The sequence below is a fragment of the Acinonyx jubatus genome, chromosome C1 (genome assembly GCF_027475565.1).
Source record: "Acinonyx jubatus isolate Ajub_Pintada_27869175 chromosome C1, VMU_Ajub_asm_v1.0, whole genome shotgun sequence".
Lineage (NCBI taxonomy): Eukaryota > Metazoa > Chordata > Mammalia > Carnivora > Felidae > Acinonyx > Acinonyx jubatus.
The window spans coordinates 123,741,706-123,754,368 of NC_069381.1; the positions used below are offsets into that span (position 1 = coordinate 123,741,706).

Consider the following 12,663-nt stretch of genomic DNA (forward strand, 5'->3'; position numbering starts at 1 on the left):
CCATATTAGATAGGCAGACTTGGAAGGCCTAGTGATTCACAACCCACCGAGTAACCAGATTCCGAGGTGATTCGCAGGCACAGTAAAGTTGAAGGAGTCAAGTTCTCTTGCAGCCTGTTCCTTGGGCAGCAGCCAGATCTCTCTGAGGCGTACTGTCATGGGTCTGTCCCCTCGGTGTCTCAGGTGAAGTTCTGATTGCCTGTCATGTTGATGATGAATTTTCATGCAAACTGATTTAGACACCTGTCTATATGCCTGTATCTGATTTTGTACCTTTGGTTTTGTACCTTTCTGTGAGCGTTCACAGGCAAATGCATTAGATCAGAAAAATAATCCTTTTTTGACTATCTCCTTGAGGTGGGGATAGAAAAATAACATCATGCCTGCCAGGTGCAATCACCATAGAAGGTCTGGAGGATTCAAGCACTAAGACACTGGTTTGTGTCTTAGTCACACTTAGTCACACTTAGTCACACTGGCTTGTGAGAAGCACAAGTCTGTTCCAAGGAGATAAACATAGAAGAGGGTAATTTCATCTCCTTGTATTGTGTCTTGTGATGGCATAAGGGACAACACAGAAGAGAAGGTGGCTCTTTGTCCTACTGCCCTGTAGTCGCTAACACCAACATACATTGGTAGGGATGATTAAGACATTTCTAGAGCTTTTCCAGACTTCTGACCTCTTCAGGGAGCTGCCCTCCTGCCTCCTCAAACTGAATGAATAGCACCTTTTGTGTGTTCACATAAGTAGCTTAAGTAATCATTTGTTTGCTTACCAGCCTGCTGGTGTGTGGCTTGAGAGACAACTGTGTGTTGAGTACTTGTTCCACTGCTTTACCCCTTGGCTAAGAATTCCTGCTTCCCATTAAGGGGAATGACTTCCCCTACTAAGACTTTGTGTCTTCATGATCTCCAGTTGAAGGCATGTTACGTGATCTCCAATTAAAGGCATGTCACGTTTAAATTTAATGCTTTTCCTTCTGAATTGCCTAGCGGAAACATGGTCACTAATCTCTGTGGCAGAATAAACCCCATTTGAAGATGGAGGAGGTAGATTTTGGCTCTCTTGCAAGATTGTTAAGAGGTTTGCAAATGACCCTACCTTATATTTACTTTCTGGTTACAGTTACGGAACAAAGACTATCTGGGAAACAAGTCTCTTGTTTGTAAATCAGCCTTTCATTTTTTTTTTTTCCTCTTCTTTTTGAAGTAGGATCTCTTTTTCTGTACCCTGACTTAATTTTCCACACCTCTTCCTTTGCTTTAGAGTCCAATAAACTTGGGATCAAATTCTGGAATCACTTACTTGCTGGATATGCTTTGGGAGTACAGTTAGCTAACTCTCTGAATGTCATATGTAAAGTGGGGAGCAAATATTTTAACAATGATAATTAAGAATGAAATGCGATGGTGTATGCAGAGGGTCCAATAGAATTTAAGCAATCATTTATTTGATACTGAGCGCCTAGTATTTAGCAGTTGCTGGAACTATGTGCTAAGCACTACATTGAAATATACTTTGAACGAAAGCAGCAAACACGACCTGCCATCATTAGATCTTACAGTGCTTTACTGTCCAACTAAACCAGCATGTGAGTCAGGGAGCACAGAGGTGTGATGTAGCCTGCGTTAGGTTCCGTGGGAGGTTGGAGAACCACGACCCAGTACTCCATTCCTGCCAGGGTCCCCTCATAGGAATGAGTCCAGTCTTACTGGCTAGTCCCATTTTTCAGGAGACGCCAGAAACCCAGATTTTTATGTGAAATCTCCCTGTTTTTCACTTGTTGGTAACTAATTAAAAAATAAAGAGTCTTCCTGACCTGATTTCTAGTCTAGCATCAGATAACAAGGGTGTATCCTTATGAACAAAAGTATTTTTGATGTTCTGCCCTCTCTGATTCATTGCTTCACCACAAAGCACAGCCCTTATCTCCCTCCCATCTTTTCTTCCATCCTCTCTCCTACCAAAAGGATACGTACCCAGGGTCTGGGTCCCAGGGCATGGTCTCTACTCTCCTTCTTGGGAATCATGGGTTGTAACAGTAAGAGACTTGACTGTGGAATTGTCATAGTCTGTGAATCAAAACAGTTTAAAGGGCGTATAGTGGATTGAGCTCTGGATGTCGTCTTTTTATGACCTTTTTTTTTTTTTTTTACAATTTTTTTTTATGTTTATTATTGAGAGTGCGAGAGAGCACAGCAGGGGAGGGGACACAGAGAGAGAGGGAGACACAGAATCCAAAGCAGGCTCCAGGCTCTGAGCTTGTCAACACAGAGCCCGATGCAGGGCTCAAACTCATGGAACTGTGAGATCATGACCTGAGCCAAAGTTGGACGCTTAACTGACTGAGCCACCCTTGTGCCCCTTTATGACTCTCTTCTAATAGCTGTTTATGCTTGAACCCCAAAATTAAAACCTGAAATGGTGAGTTTTAGAGACGAGCTCATCTTGGCAGGAGCTGCATTCATTCTCCATAGGGTCTTGCATTTATGAGCCCTCAAGTTCTGAGGTACAGCTTTTGCCTTAAACAAATAAAAATGCCATCCCCCCCCCCCCAAAAGTTGGCACCAGCCTCTCTGTTAGTAGGATGTTTTTAATAGGCTGTATTCTGGAAAAGTTCAACTCTTAACACACACTTTCTTACCTTTGAATCTCACTGCATGGTTTCTGAGGGTGAACTGGGCAGGGAGGGCTTCTTCAATGAGACACAGCTCTTGGTTTACTCTGGGATAGCATCTCACATGGCCTCAGAATGTTTGGTGAGCTTATGGTGGGTGGGAACTGCACATGCTTCTGTCAGTGCATGCATTCTGGAATGGCAGCTGCTGGTGCTAACAGGTTGTCTGGTCAGTAGCTCTGGAGATCGCAAGTGGGAAGGAGCCATGTTCCTTTTACCTAGACCAGGGCCCCAGCATAGATTTCCACTCACCTGCTACCCGTTAGAGAGATCAGGCACAGCCTGGTTTAAAGGCTCCAGCAGGGAAGAATTGGATCCAGAGAATACCAGGCTCGTGGCAGTGGTTTCCAAGTGAGAATAACAGCACAAAATTGGAAGGATTTATACAAAGAGAGTAAGCTTTCTGATAAAAGAGGAAAGGTCAGAGATCTCTTGGTCACTGTTTCAGGGCATGGTAATGAGAATAGCACAGAATTAGCATGGGATCAGTCACAACAGTAGCACCTGTCGTTATCATGTGTGTGTGTGTGTGTGGTGTGTGTGTGTGTGTGTGTGTGTGTGTGTGTGTGTGTGTGTGTGTTTAGGAGGGCAGGGACAAAAGAGTCAAGTGGAAGTGAAGAAGGGTGTTCCTTTGAAAGAGACTTGAGAAGGATTCTTAGTATTAGAAGGTAAGCCTGTGACAGATGACAGGGCAAAATAGGCCCCAGCCAGAGGGTAATACACAAGTGACCTTCCCTAGATACATGTCTGCCATTTCCTAACTGTATTTGAGAAATGTGTCATTACTGACTTGTGGCCTCTCAACTTCAAATTTGTTGCTTTGTCTGTTCTGTGAAACTTGATCTGGGCCCTGAAATAGTTTTCCTTTGCAGCTGGCACCACGTTAAGCTTTGCCAGTAGAGGGCACTGGAGAAGCATTGCAGGAGGCAGGAGTTTTAGAGTCTGATTCTGCTCTCTGGAAGGGCTCTTCCAGAGTGTGTGTCTTCTCCAGTGCCCTGTTCTAGTGGCAGCCAAGAGCACATATTGACCAGCAGTTTCCCCTGGAATGCCTTTGGGTGATATTGTAGCACAGTGCCCCCATTGAGATACCTCTTTGTTCCAAAACTGTTCTAAAAGGTTAAACACGTTTCTTTAGTACCCTAAACGACACGTTTCCAGATGGCCAACTGGCACCACAATGGCTTCTGTGTCATATAGCAAGTCCTAGATGTACCCTTTCTTAAAAAATCAGTATCTCTACCCTGTGGTGGGTACTTCTTCCTTATGTGTTCTGTCTCATGCCTGGAGTAATAGCCAGTCTTCATCTATGCTTTAGAACTCCTTGTATTACTTGGTGCTAGTCAGCCTCTTGTCAGCCCAGTCCCTGGTTGGAGTTCAGGATCGTTTATGTTAAGATTTTCTTGTTCACCTTTCTTGTTCAGTTGCTGTGTGATTTCCATTGCATGGTTGAATGCTGAATGATGTAATACACCTTAAAAAAAAAAAAGAAAAGAATTGTCAGGAAAAACTGTGAAAGACTCTGAAATAGGCAAAAAAGATCACTTAGTATCCAGTGCACCTTTCTGGGTTATCTGTGCCTTTCATTTTCTTTGAACTGTGTTTAGTTTGGCAAGTTATAGAAAAGGATGAGTTATAGTAATGGATGCAAGTGATAGTAATGAAAATGATTCTTGTTCAGAGAAATTGAAATTAATTCTGTTCAGTGGAGGGACTACTGATCCCTCCCAAGAAACCAGTTTTATATGAACAAATTTATTTTAACTTTCCTGATTGCGTACATATGTGTGTGTTATTGGTATTCTCTTTGAATCTGTTGTGATAGCCTTCTGATTCCCTTTTAATTAATGAGCTAAATAAAATCTTTGATAGATGTTCATTTTATATTTGTAAGAGTCATGATTTTATCTTTAAAAAGAATCTTATAACAGTATGATGTGTTAAGAAGCTCATGAGATATGCCCATTTAGATTTAAAAAATACCACAGCAGGGGTGCCTGGGTGGCTCAGTCGGTTAAGTGGCCGACTTTGGCTCAGGTCATGATCTCACGGTCCATGAGTTCGAGCCTCGCGTCAGGCTCTGTGCTGACCGCTCAGAGCCTGGAGCCTATTTCGGATTCTGTGTCTCCCTCTCTCTCTGACCCTCCCCCGTTCATGCTCTCTCTCTGTCTCAAAAATAAATAAATGTTAAAAAAAAATTAAAAAAAAATACCACAGCAAATGGTGATAAAAATAGCTAGAAAACAGATTTAAATGCATTTTTAATTCTTTATAACTGGACACAAATGAATAAATAACATCATTTTATTTATAAAGAGAAATATTACAATCAGTTTTGAAGATGGAAGGTAAGACTTATACCCACAGAATGGGAGAAAATATTTGCAAATTACATACCTACTAAGGAACTTGTATTAAGAATATATTAAAAACTCTTAAAACTCGATAATAAAAAGACAAGTAACCGAATTAAAAATTGGGCAAATAATAGATAATCCCCCTAAAGAAACACAAATAGTCAATTAGTGCATGAAAAGGCGCTCACCATCATGAGTCATCAGGGGTGTGCAAATCAAAACCAGAGAGATACCAGTATATACCCACTAGGTTGACTGTGGTCACAAAGAGATAAATGTTGTTGAGGGTGTGCAGAAATGAGAACCTTCATACACTGCTGGTGGGAATGCAGAATGTTGGAGCCTGTTTAGAAAACATTTTCATAGTTCTTTAAAAGGTTAAACATGGAGTTACCATATGACCTATGTTAGGTCATATGGTATAAAAACAAGAGAAATGAAAATATGTCCATACAAAAACTTGGACGTGAATGTTTATATAGCATATTTAGTCATAAGAGCCATCAATTGATGAATAAACAAAATGTGATCTATCTGTACAGTGGACTGTTATTTGGTTATAAACAGAATGAAGTATCCATCCATGCTAGAAGAAGGATGCACCTTAAAAACATTATGCTAAGTGAGAGGAGCCAGTCACAAAAGACCACATATTCTATGGTTCCATTTATATGAAACGTCCACAGGAGGCACTTTTAGAGACAGGAAGTAGGCTAGTGATTGTCTATGGCTTGGGGTAAGGATGGAGGTGATAACTAAAGGGTATAGGGTGTCTTCTGGGGTGGTGGGTATGTTCTAAAACTGTTGTCATCATTGCCCAACTCTGTGAATATACTAAAACCTGGTGAATTGTATCCTTTGACTTGGTGAGTTGTATGGTATGTGAATTGTATCTCAATAAAGTGATAGAATTACCAAAGAAAGACAAATAAACATCAAATAGGCCACATACCTCAGTGGTGGGGGTGGGTAAATGCTGCTTGTGCATGAATGTACAGATATATTGTCCACATGTCAGAAGATCACCATAGATTTTCTTTTTAAGATGTCTTCTCATAAGGAGCTTTTCTTTTGTTTTTTAATATTTTAAAGTTTATTTTTATTTTTTTAGAGCAAGTAGAGGAAAGGGACAGAGCGGGGGACAGAGAGACAGAGACAGAGAAAATCTTAAGCAGGATCCATAGTCCGTGCAGAACCCCATGCAGGGCTCGAACTATGATCATGACCTGAGCAGAAATCAAGAGTCAGACGCACAACTGATTGAGCCACGCAGGTGCCCTGGAACTTTTCTTTTTAACTGGGGATACCATTCTTTCAGGGGAGATTACTGCACAGTGAAATGAACAGTTGCATGATTTCTTGATGGGTGGACTTCCCACCCCCTTCAGCCTCCATGGGGAGCACTTTGGAGAATTGATGGTTTGTCTGAACTGTTACTTTTCCTCTTTTTCTATCACTACTTAGTTGTTTGTTTTATTTTATATCCTCTTCTCTCAGGATCTTGTGATAGTGATTGCTGAAGGAATCTAATTTAAAATTACCTAAGTTACAAGTGATAGGTAAAAATGACATCTAGAATTTGGATCTACAAAATATTCAAAGAAAACCAATGGGCTAGAACAATGGACCACAGTAACCATATGAAATGTATTGGGAATAAATAGGAAGTTTTGCACCTACATTCGGAATAATCAATTATACCAATCCGGAATGGAGAAACCTGGCTTAACGACAATTCCAATGATAAATAAAGCCATGTTGATTTTTAACTGGGGTATGGCGAGGAGGAAGGTTGAATAAGAGCCAAAGTTTGCTGTGGCTTTCAGAAAAGTTAACTCCGCTTTGTTCAACCACTTACTAACTGAATGGCCTAGGGCAGGCTACTTAACCTTACTGTATTTCCATCTCCTCATCCGTCAAATGGGGTAAGAGTATTAGCCTTAAAAGATTATTGAGACTTTAAGCCAGGTTAATATTTTGAAGCCTTAAGGTTGTACACGACATGTAGTAGGTGCTATATGATGATGATGGAGATGATAGAAAAGTTACAGAAGTAAGGGATCCAGATTAAGGGATGTGACAGTGCCAGTACCAGTGCTTGGCAAGACTCAGGCCCCACTGGGAACACTGGGATCTGGTTAATGGGATCATTGATTTAAAGAGCCTATGGGTGGAGGGTGGCCCTCATGGGGGAGGGGCTGGGAGATGTGAATGCAGTTTAAGCAAATAATTACTATCTTTTGTAGGAAAGAACTTTTGTGTTAGAGGACATGGGCACAAAAACCTCACACATCACATATGTGATGTGGAGTACACTAGGGCCTACCAGAATGGCAGTCTGGGTTAGCACAGAGGGTAGGGGCTGTGCCCTATAGTAGTGTCTCAGCCTTGGGTTTCTCATCCATGAAGTGGATATTATATTGGCTGTGAGGATTAATTCAGATGTACATGAAGCACCGAGGTGGTACATAGCAAGTGCTCAAGAAATAGTACCTCCTTTTTTTTTTTTTTTTTAATGTTTGTTTATTTTTGTGAGAGTGCAAGTTGGGGAGGAGCAGAGAGAGGGAGATAGAGGATCTGAAGCCAGCTCTCTGCTGACGGTAGAGAGCTCAATGCAGGGCTTGAACTCACGAACTGCAAGATCATTGACCTGACCCGAAGTCTGATGTTCAACCTACTGAGCTACCCAGGTGCCCCAAGAAATAGTACTTTATATACAGCATCCCCAGTAAAATAATCAGAGAGATAAGATAAATACAGAAACAGCCATGGCACAGACATTTAATGAAGGTCAGGAGAGCGATACAGAGTGCTCTGGGATTTGGAGAAGGGACAGATTGTGTCTGTTGAGGACTTGAGGTGGCAGTGCTTCATTTGAAAATGGCCTCTCTGTCGATGAAGATAAGGGGGGTAGAAGATGAAGAACATGGTGAAGAGGCTAATTTCTGATAATCAGTGACATTGTAGAAAGAATCCTTTTAGAGAAGGTAATAGGGGCTGGCTATTTCTCAGCCCCCTTCTACCTTTAGGAATGTTCCTTTATTGAAGGGCTTCCTGGAGTTTTGATTCTCTTCTCAAAGAAATGCATTTCTAAGTGAAACTTGAGCTGTGGTGCTCTGCCTGGGAAGTGTTTGTGCAGGACCCTCTTCCCGTCCTCCATAACTGGACTCCTACCAGAAAGAAAAATGTGAAAACATTGGTTGTAAGCAGTTCAGTTTTGAAGAGGGGGTGGGGGAGTCTTTTTTACCTCTGATTCCCCGTGGCATTTAGTTCCTTTTATAGGAATACTAGAATCCAAGAACCTCTAGATCCTGTGGGGCATCTCAGTTGGGTAGTTGGATAGCCCTTTTCTAACCGGAGGTCTGTGGGGTCATGTGACTGCATATGTGGTTGGATGGGAGAATGAACTGACCACGGCTGCTGTGGCAGAGCAGTGATCGCCCTTGGCACCTGCTGTGCCAAGTTGTGCATCTCCTGGTACTTTATGCCCAGTCAGCTGAGGGAGGGGGAATTTTTACACTCAGGAAGAAGACTGTTCTGTCAGCAATATATCATAGAGTGCTGTAGAACCTTCAGGCAGTTTTCTTAATCCTCCCTCACAGACTGGCTCCTCCCATTTCCTGTCTTGGTGAATGACACACTACTTTTTCTCAGCTGACCAAGCTCTAAGTCTAGTGGTCATCCAAGCTTCCTTCTCCCCCATTCCCTCCACTGGTTGGTCACTGCCCATTGTTCTGCTGATTTGACCTCTTAAATGTTTCTGGCTCCTGGTTTCTACCTATTATGCCCACCACTACTCTGTCGAGGTCTTTATTTGACTCATTTGTCACCCAGAGTTGCACGAACTGCCTCCCTGGGCTCCTGGGCTCCAGCCGTGTTTCTTCTTCAAATTCCCTACACAGCAGCCAAGATCAGATATGGAGTTCTCTCCATTCTTAAAAGTCTCCAGTGACTTACGTTGTTGGGGTAGTGGTTCTCACTGAACAGGGGAGGTTTTTCAGAATCCCCTGTAGACCCTTTCCAAAGTATTTAGGGATAGGTCCCATGCTGGACCCATAAGTAGAAGGGGAGCACAGGGAAAGGGGTTTGGGCTTCTGTGTCATGAAAAATCTTCCCAAATAGGTAAATAGGCAATAATTAATGCTTTTTTTTTTTTTAAAAAAAAGCTATATTTATAAATAATTATTTCATGAGAACTTGTGAGAAGAGTGTCCCATGAACCTAGTTTTTCCCCGATGGTGTCATCTGATATGCTCTAATACAATGTTAAAACCAGGAAGTTGACGTGGAGATCTTGCTGTTAAGTAGACTACAGACCTCAGTAATGCATTTTAACGCCTATTTCTCTTGCCAGGTTGGAATGTAGCACTTCCTGTTTCATGAACTATTGGATTATTTCTTGACTTCATTGGCAAACACTTTAGGAATAGTATGGACAAACTTGATTCTGGGAGTGGTGGTAGTGTGTGTAAGATTTTGACAGCTACTACTTGTTTATCCTTATAAAGTGGATTATATCCCAAAGAGCTTGCCAAGAATAAATTTGAGCAGCGTAATTCTATCTGGTGACCTAAGGTCATAACTTTCTTATATGAAAAGTCGAACTGCCACAACAGGTTTTGTGCTAGAAGAATAATACAGACATTTATTCTTCTTGAATCTAAGATGCAGTTCTCTTAAAATTATGTCAGTGTGAGTTGTTTCCCAGGCATGTGTAAATCTTGTTTTGTTTTATCTTGCTTAGATTGTAAAACATAAAGGCACAGGGCTTATTTTATTGTTGTTTTTTTGGTCTTGTTTTGGTCATAATTCTAAAATACAGCATCCGCCAATGTATGGCTCCATACAGTGAATCATAAAGAGTAGTTTTGCTGGGAGAGATGGAATATTACTATGGGTTATAATGAATTCAGTGGAATGCATCTCAGACTTGTAGGTGCTAACCTAGGAGATGGTTTGAAGTAGCCATCTTTATTAATACTGGGAATTCGTTTTGGTGACTGAGTTCAGCTTGGCTTCCTTATCAAAACTGATGGACCAGATAGAAGCATCCTTTGTATCAGTTGTGGTGACATTTTGCTGACACTTGCCTGCATTTTTTGTGTTTCACACAGATGTGCTTGCATCTTCTGAGAAAGGGAAATAAAGAGCAATAGGAAAACCACTATCTGCTTCAGAATAAAACTGGGTCAGAGAAAGCAGATAGTAGGTTTTTAAATGAATTCTCCCATCTGAATCTCAGAAGCCTTTGGGGCTCCTTACAGGAGTCCTGAGACTTCTTCAGGAATACCCATCTGTTATCAAGGGCTAAGCAATGGACTAGACCCTTTGCAAAGTAGACAGGATCTCCATTTCTATAACTTTCCAAAGGAGAACAGGGCCAATTCATGCCAGTGCTGAGATTTGAATCTAGATCGAATTCTCAAATCTTTGTACCACTTCCGATTTCTTCCCTGTCCAAGCAAGATACTCTGCATTCAGTTCTGACCCTCTTGAGTAATTCTAACGCAGGCTTCTGAGAGGAACACAAAGGCAAACTTCTTTCATGGGTGAGAAGCTGCCTTCTGAGGTATATCTCTGAATGGAGAATTGGGAACACACTAGGTGCCATTTCCCTTGTTGGTGGGTAATGACCTCATTAGAGGAGAAGGAGACTTCATGGCCCAAGGAGACAAAGAGGCATCCAGCTTAGTTACTCATTTGATTCATTTCTCTGTTTCTCCTACTTCGTGTTAGTGAAGTAGGAGAATGCCTATATTTTCCAAGGACAACACCAGCAGGCATCTTTATTGACCAAGGGACTTCAAGGACTTTTCCCACCGTATATGGAGTCCATTTGCAGAAGGACATGAATCTCTTCATTCAAGGAGTATGAATCTTAACAGGGAGCAAACTGTGAGACCAACATGTATGTTCATATAAAGAATTATCAGATTATAGGGGATGGGCGGGCATGCACAAGGGACAGCAGTGTGGTTCTGTCTTTCCTCTAGGGTGACTGACCATCTTACCCTGCCTGTGATGGGAGGGTTTCCCCTGGGGGGCATTTCCAGTGCAAACACTGGACAGGATTGGTCATCCTTAACTTCAGTCTTTGGTGGTCCTGGGCCTGTCACTTAGACTTTCTGAATACTGGGGCCTGCATCTCTCTTTTTCTCTAGATGACTTAGAATCAGTCATCTTTCCAGTTTCTTAGGATTGGCAGTTAGATGTGACTCATTCACAAAGTTGCACTGGGTAGAGCATGTGGACTAAAACCTAGTGCTCTGTAGCCACTGACAGTGATGATCAGAAATCGTTTTAAGAACAGTATTGTCTGCTGTTGAGAATGTTAAGAATGGTTACACAAATAGGATAAAGTAACACACTTGTTATGATGTGGACTGAGCAGATGAGCAAAATTGTAAAACTCCCTTAAACTTTGGCCCACCTAGAATTCAAAGAAAAAAAATGAAAACAAACAAACTAAATTAGTGCTACCATTTATAAACAGATCTGACCCAAAATGCTGGGTTTCTGGATTCTCTGGAAAGTGTGGACAATCTGGTCACCCCAGACTATGTTCCCTTAAGTTATCCAGGGGCTGGAGCTGAGAGGTGGTTCCCTTTATAGATGGGGCATGTGGTCTCTGGCTCATCCCAGGCCCCCCTCCTTCACCCCCCCCTTTAGACGCGTTCCTCCTCTTTTCTCCCTGCTTACTTAATTATCCATCTGGTAAGATGTATACTTTAAGTCAGTAATTCTCAACTCTAGCTGCACCTTAGAGTTTTGGGGGTGCTTAACATTTATAATGGTTTCCTGACCTTCTCAGACCAATCGAATTGTAATCTGGAGGAGGGGGCTGGGCTGATAGGTACATTTTAAAAGTCTGTCCTGGTGATTTTGATGCCCAATAAGGATTGAGAAAGTGCCTTAGCTTGATCCAGTGCCTTCGCTTGACCCTGGGGTGTGGTTTTTGATGGGGAGAATGCTCTTGGAGGAAATGAGGAAGCAGTTTACCTGATCCCATTGATTTGGGGGCAGTCACAGTGTCAGTTAAATGTTAACTCACTGGGGAAAAAACTAGGAACTTTTAAAAAGTAAATATCCCAATAGCGTATTCACAGCACGTTTTGCTAAGGTATTAATAAATTCCCCCCAGCTGCTGCTGTACTGCTGTAGGCATTTAAATCATTATAGTAATGACCACGGTTTTTTGCATGGAGTGATTATAAAAGTATTTTTAATGGGCTTGTAAATCTAGTGGTTATGAGAGGCAAGTGACATGAATTTAGTGTATTTGAAACAAGGGATAAAATGGAGGGGGCACAGTTAAAATGAACTTTGGTGGTTTTCTGTTTGCATAATGGCTTCATTTGTCTATGATTCTCTCACTGTAGATCAATTTCTATAATCTGTTGCCCCTCCCCCCCACCTCCTTCCACGATCATATTCTGGTCATCCTGAATTATTAAAATAGCTAGCATATAAAATTTTGTTCTTCTCATTTGATACTTAAAATGGTAGGGACTTAGCACCTATTTCTGCTGCTTGATTTTAAGGACAGACAAAACAAAGTCTTCGAAATGTTAAGTGGCTGGTTCAAAGCTCTGCCCCTTGTCCTTGAACTCTTTGCCTCATAGTTCCCTCCC

The 12,663-nt window shown here is 41.7% G+C and overlaps 1 protein-coding gene across 9 annotated transcripts in view; it reads left to right on the forward strand.

Annotated features, from left to right (window-relative positions):
* The window catches only part of MGAT5 (alpha-1,6-mannosylglycoprotein 6-beta-N-acetylglucosaminyltransferase), a 338,022-nt gene that overhangs the window by 97,214 nt on the left and 228,145 nt on the right, over positions 1–12,663 (forward strand). The gene's annotated exons all lie outside the window — the stretch shown is intronic.